Source organism: Ylistrum balloti, unplaced genomic scaffold (assembly GCF_031769215.1).
Source record: "Ylistrum balloti isolate Yb309-2 unplaced genomic scaffold, AGI_CSIRO_Ybal_v1 Utg370434, whole genome shotgun sequence".
NCBI classification, from domain to species: domain Eukaryota; kingdom Metazoa; phylum Mollusca; class Bivalvia; order Pectinida; family Pectinidae; genus Ylistrum; species Ylistrum balloti.
The window spans coordinates 44,823-51,825 of NW_026782291.1; positions in this window are offsets into that span (position 1 = coordinate 44,823).

Below are 7,003 nucleotides of genomic sequence, written 5' to 3' on the forward strand. Positions count from 1 at the left end.
TAGTTTTTGTGTCTGTTTTTATATAATGAAGCCATCAGGACCCTGTGATAGATTACATGTCAAGTTTGATATGGTCCTACTGGTGACACTGTATAATGAGTGTCAGGCACTCCAAGGTAGTACAGGTCTGATGAACACCGCACGTAATACCTTATACAGTCAATAGTGCTAATGACAGCGTTCCCAACACTTCCAATATAATATTTATACTCAAACGGCAACGTTCCCTTCTCAACTCTTACAATATAATACTTATTCTCGAACGGCAACGTTCCCTTCTCAACTCTTACAGTATACTTAAACTCAAACGGCAACGTTCCCTTCTCAACTCTTACAGTATACTTAAACTCAAACGGCAACGTTCCCTTCTCAACTCTTACAGTATACTTAAACTCAAACGGCAACGTTCCCTTCTCAACTCTTACACTACAATACTTATACTCAAACGGCAACGCTCCCTTCTCAGCTCTTACAGTATACTTATTCTCGAACGGCAACGTTCCCTTCTCAACTCTTACAGTATACGTAAACTCAAACGGCAACGTTCCCTTCTCAACTCTTACACTACAATACTTATACTAAAACGGCAACGTTCCCTTCTCAACTCTTACAGTATACTTAAACTCAAACGGCAACGTTCCCTTCTCAACTCTTACACTACAATACTTATACTAAAACGGCAACGTTCCCTTCTCAACTCTTACACTACAATACTTATACTAAAACGGCAACGTTCCCTTCTCAGCTCTTACAGTATACTTATTCTCAAACGGCAACGTTCCCTTCTCAACTCTTACAGTATACTTAAACTCAAACGGCAACGTTCCCTTCTCAACTCTTACAGTATACTTAAACTCAAACGGCAACGTTCCCTTCTCAACTCTTACAGTATACTTAAACTCAAACGGCAACGTTCCCTTCTCAACTCTTACAGTATACTTAAACTCAAACGGCAACGTTCCTTTCTCAACTCTTACACTACAATACTTATTCTCAAACGGCAACGTTCCCTTCTCAACTCTTACACTACAATACTTATACTCAAACGGCAACGTTCCCTTCTCAACTCTTACAGTATACTTAAACTCAAACGGCAACGTTCCCTTCTCAACTCTTACACTACAATACTTATACTCAAACGGCAACGTTCCCTTCTCAACTCTTACAGTATACTTATTCTCAAACGGCAACGTTCCCTTCTCAACTCTTACACTACAATACTTATACTCAAACGGCAACGTTCCCTTCTCAACTCTTACAGTATACTTATTATCAAACGGCAACGTTCCCTACTCAACTCTTACAGTATACTTATTCTCGAACGGCAACGTTCCCTTCTCAGCTCTTACAATGTACTTATTCTCAAACGGCAACGTTCCCTTCTCAACTCTTGCACTACAATACTTATACTCAAACGGCAACGTTCCCTTCTCAACTCTTACAGTATACTTATTCTCAAACGGCAACGTTCCCTTCTCAAACGGCAACGTTCCCTTCTCAACTCTTACAGTATACTTATTCTCAAACGGCAACGTTCCCTTCTCAGCTCTTACAGTATACTTATTCTCGAACGGCAACGTTCCCTTCTCAGCTCTTACAGTATAATACTTATTCTCGAACGGCAATGTTCTCTACTCAACTATTATATTAGTACGGCAACGTTCCCTTCACAACTCTTACAGTATACTTAAACTCAAACGACAACGTTCCCTTCACAACTCTTATATTAGTACGGCATCGTTCCATTCTCAACTATTATATTAGCACAGCAACGTTCCATTCTCAACTCTTACAGTATACTTATACTCAAACGGCAACGTTCCCTTCACAACTCTCACAGTATAATACTTTTTCTCAAACGGCAATGTTCTCTACTCAACTATTATATTAGTACGGCAACGTTCTCTACTCAACTCTTATATTAGTACGGCATCGTTCCATTCTCAGCTATTATATTAGCACGGCAATGTTCCCTTCACAACTCTCACAGTATACTTAAACTCAAACGGCAACGTTCCCTTCACAACTCTTATACTAGTACGGCAACATTCCATTCTCAACTCTTACAGTATACTAATACTTATTCTCGGAAGGCTACGGTCCCTTCACAACTCTTACAGTATAATACTTATTCTCGAAAGGCTACGGTCCCTTCTCAGCTCTTACAGTATACTTATACTCGAACGACAACGTTGTTTACTCAGCTCTTACACTCTAATATTTGTACTCAAATGACAGCGTTCCGATTTACAGTGACATGCCTATTCTCGAACTATCACTGCTGCGCTTTTACTGTGTTATAACTGTACCGGAATGGCAAAGTGCATTCCTTATCTCCTACAAAATAAAACTTGTACTAAAACGCTCTCTCATCAGCTTTTACATTATAATACTCGGACAACAGGACTCCCTACTGTAATATTTCTACCCTACAATACCCTGCTCATTCATGACGTGTTCTCAACCTTTAACATTTTCTCTCTTTTGAATTTGCGTTCAGTGTTTAAATATGACGTTCTTTCGTCTCGTTAGGCACCAGTGCTGTTTGTTTAACGTGCTGATTTCCGGACGATATTACATGTAGTATATGATGTCTTTTCTGTCTATCGGTCATTGATCTGTTTTTCTAACCTGTGTTAGCTTTTCAGACCCACCAGGATCGGACGGTAATGTCTTATATAGGGGAAGTAAATTGTTCAAATTTGCTGTTGATTAATTAATTAATTTTTTGAGTTTATGATAAGTTATCTTTTTATGTACACATTGTCAGCGTCTTCCAGTATTGACTCATTTCCTATTGTTCATAATGTCAAAAGCGCGTTCTTTTAATTAATCAAAGTTTCCGGTTAGTAAATATCATATTTCACAGATACCTGTCAGTCAAATATTTTTATCTATATACCATTAGGTAATGCGTCGGAAAACCCTATTTTGAACAACAGAAGGAAGCAACTTTTTCAAATATCTTCTTGTTTTCACGTCTTCGTGTTCTTAATCTTATACACAAATGTATGGTATTTTAATCACATAGTACTTAGATTGGAAATGAGATACTCAATTGATTATAAGATACTCATTTTCATCGATACTTCAGAGGATAAGATACTTATTTTTACATTTTAATTTTCCTTTTAATCATACGATACTCATTTTTATCATAAAACACTAACTTTTATCACAACTTACTCGTTTAAATCATACGATACTCAATTTGATAATAGAATGCTCATTTTAATCATAAGATACTAATGCTCATAATGAGATATTCATTTTGATAATGAGACACTCAATTTAATCATAAGACACCCATTTTATTCGTAAGATATTCATTTTAACCATGAGAAATTCATTTAAATGACAAGATACTAATTTAGTTCGTAAGAAACTTTATGTGTATCATAAGACACCCATTTAATCAGAGGATCTTTATCTTATTCATAAAATACGCATTGTACTCAAAGATATTTATTTTTCTCGGTAGATACCAATTGTAATAATAAGCTACCGACATTAATCATACGATTCTCATTTCTGTCAATGTTGTACTTCATATTTCTAGAGTAATGGGATTAATTCTCTTGAGATCGGTTAGGATAATTAGCAAAACATAACAATGAGGCATACACAATCAAATTAGGTATATCATTGGTGATAGATTCTCATTCTAAACAGGAAAATGTTATACACTGATGGACAAATTACCTGTTATATGGTTTGCATATAAATAGATTAGTGGGAGATGAATATCATCGTTATATATCATATTTTGTTTGTTTTCTATAAGCGCAATTACTTTTGTCTATGACTGTGGTGTAATTGTTTGGTTGTGACATCAGTGTTGTCTTTACGTGTAATATTCTGTCTGTTGTTTGGTTGTGACATCAGTGTTGTCTTTACGTGTAATATTCTGTCTGTTGTTTGGTTGTGACATCAGTGTTGTCTTTACGTGTAATATTCTGTCTGTTGTTTGGTTGTGACATCAGTGTTGTCTTTACGTGTAATATTTTGTCTGTTGTTTGGTTTTGATATCAATGTTGTCTTACACGTGTAATATTTTGTCTGTTGTTTGGTTGTGACATCAGTGTTGTCTTACACGTGTAATATTTTGTCTGTTGTTTGGTTGTGACATCAGTGTTGTCTTTACGGTAAATATTCTGTCTGTTGTTTGGTTGTGACATCAGTGTTGTCTTTACGTGTAATATTCTGTCTGTTGTTTGGTTGTGACATCAGTGTTGTCTTACACGTGTAATATTTTGTCTGTTGTTTGGTTGTGACATCAGTGTTGTCTTTACGGTAAATATTCTGTCTGTTGTTTGGTTGTGACATCAGTGTTGTCTTTACGTGTAATATTCTGTCTGTTGTTTGGTTGTGACATCAGTGTTGTCTTTACGTGTAATATTCTGTCTGTTGTTTGGTTGTGACATCAGTGTTGTCTTTACGTGTAATATTCTGTCTGTTGTTTGGTTGTGACATCAGTGTTGTCTTTACGTGTAATATTCTGTCTGTTGTTTGGTTGTGACATCAGTGTTGTCTTTACGTGTAATATTCTGTCTGTTGTTTGGTTGTGACATCAGTGTTGTCTTTACGTGTAATATTCTGTCTGTTGTTTGGTTGTGACATCAGTGTTGTCTTTACGTGTAATATTTTGTCTGTTGTTTCTTTGTGACATCAGTGTTGTCTCTACGTGTAATATTCTGTCTGTTGTTTGGTTGTGACATCAGTGTTGTCTTTACGTGTAATATTCTGTCTGTTGTTTGGTTGTGACATCAGTGTTGTCTTTTCGTGTAATATTTTGTCTGTTGTGTGGTTGTGATATTAGTGTTGTCTCTACGTGTAATATTCTGTCTGTTGTTTGGTTGTGACATCAGTGTCGTCATACACGTGTAATATTTTGTCTGTTGTTTGGTTGTGACATCAGTGTTGTCTTACACGTGTAATATTTTGTCTGTTGTTTGGTTGTGACATCAGTGTTGTCTTTACGGTAAATATTCTGTCTGTTGTTTGGTTGTGACATCAGTGTTGTCTTTACGTGTAATATTCTGTCTGTTGTTTGGTTGTGACATCAGTGTTGTCTTTACGTGTAATATTTTGTCTGTTGTTTGGTTGTGACATCAGTGTTGTCTTTACGTGTAATATTCTGTCTGTTGTTTGGTTGTGACATCAGTGTTGTCTTTACGTGTAATATTTTGTCTGTTGTTTGGTTGTGACATCAGTGTTGTCTTTACGTGTAATATTCTGTCTGTTGTTTGGTTGTGACATCAGTGTTGTCTTTACGTGTAATATTCTGTCTGTTGTTTGGTTGTGACATCAGTGTTGTCTTTACGTGTAATATTTTGTCTGTTGTTTGGTTGTGACATCAGTGTTGTCTTACACGTGTAATATTTTGTCTGTTGTTTGGTTGTGACATCAGTGTTGTCTTTACGTGTAATATTCTGTCTGTTGTTTGGTTGTGACATCAGTGTTGTCTTTACGTGTAATATTCTGTCTGTTGTTTGGTTGTGACATCAGTGTTGTCTTTACGTGTAATATTCTGTCTGTTGTTTGGTTGTGACATCAGTGTTGTCTTTACGGTAAATATTCTGTCTGTTGTTTGGTTGTGACATCAGTGTTGTCTTTTCGTGTAATATTTTGTCTGTTGTGTGGTTGTGATATTAGTGTTGTCTCTACGTGTAATATTCTGTCTGTTGTTTGGTTGTGACATCAGTGTTGTCTTTACGTGTAATATTCTGTCTGTTGTTTGGTTGTGACATCAGTGTTGTCTTTACGTGTAATATTTTGTCTGTTGTTTGGTTGTGACATCAGTGTTGTCTTTACGTGTAATATTCTGTCTGTTGTTTGGTTGTGACATCAGTGTTGTCTTTACTTGTAATATTCTGTCTGTTGTTTGGTTGTGACATCAGTGTTGTCTTTACGTGTAATATTTTGTCTGTTGTTTGGTTGTGACATCAGTGTTGTCTTTACGTGTAATATTTTGTCTGTTGTTTGGTTGTGACATCAGTGTTGTCTTTTCGTGTAATATTTTGTCTGTTGTTTGGTTGTGACATCAGTGTTGTCTTTACGTGTAATATTTTGTCTGTTGTTTGCTTGTGATATTCGTTTTGTCTTTACCTGTTGTGTAATATTTTGCTTGTTGTGTTGTTATGGAATTTGACCTTTTCTATACTTGTGGTATTTTATTTTATTGTTTTGTTACTATAGTAACAATAACAAAACCATTATTACAGAGGATTGATGGTGTTCTATTATTACCTTGGTAATAAGTCTGTTGATGGATATGACGACCAGCCTATTGTTTTTTTTATGATTCCCTACATTCCCTTGTACAGCTCGCCCAAGCCGTTCTCGCTGACTACTTGAGCTCATATGTTTTACAGGTAAAGATATATTAGATCCACGCACAACATCCTGTCAGGTGTCTCTGTTACCTGTATTCATAACGGTCATAACAGAGTGAAATTAATTTTGTACAAAACATGACGACGAAGAACATTTGCCACATTAAGAGAGCCCTGTAATCCAATGTGGTTTTTTTCAAGGTATACTTCCGTATATCTGCATGAAGCTGTGTTCAACAAGCTACAGACTGGCGTTAGTGAGGCGACGTTATACACATAGAAACTTTAGCATGTCAAGGTGAAATCGGAAATCCCACAGGTGTAATTACAAGTCCTTACCTGGATCATTTACTTCGTGTGCTGAAAACTTTCGTTAAGGATTCACTCTCAGGATACTTTACTGAAGATGGTGACTCTAAACAACGGACCAACTAGGACTAATACATAGGCTGTCTTCATGTTTATCCGACCGAATGAAATTCGTTACGCCATTTTAATTGTCGTCCTTTGCCTCAGGTACATTAAGTGAATTTACGATTTCATTTGGAAAAATGCTTTTAAGTGGTTATGATTCAGAAGGAGAGGTGTTATTTCCATGTAGATGTGCATGATATATGTAAGAAACATGGCAAAGTATGACGCTTTGGGATTCGATCAGAGTGATATAA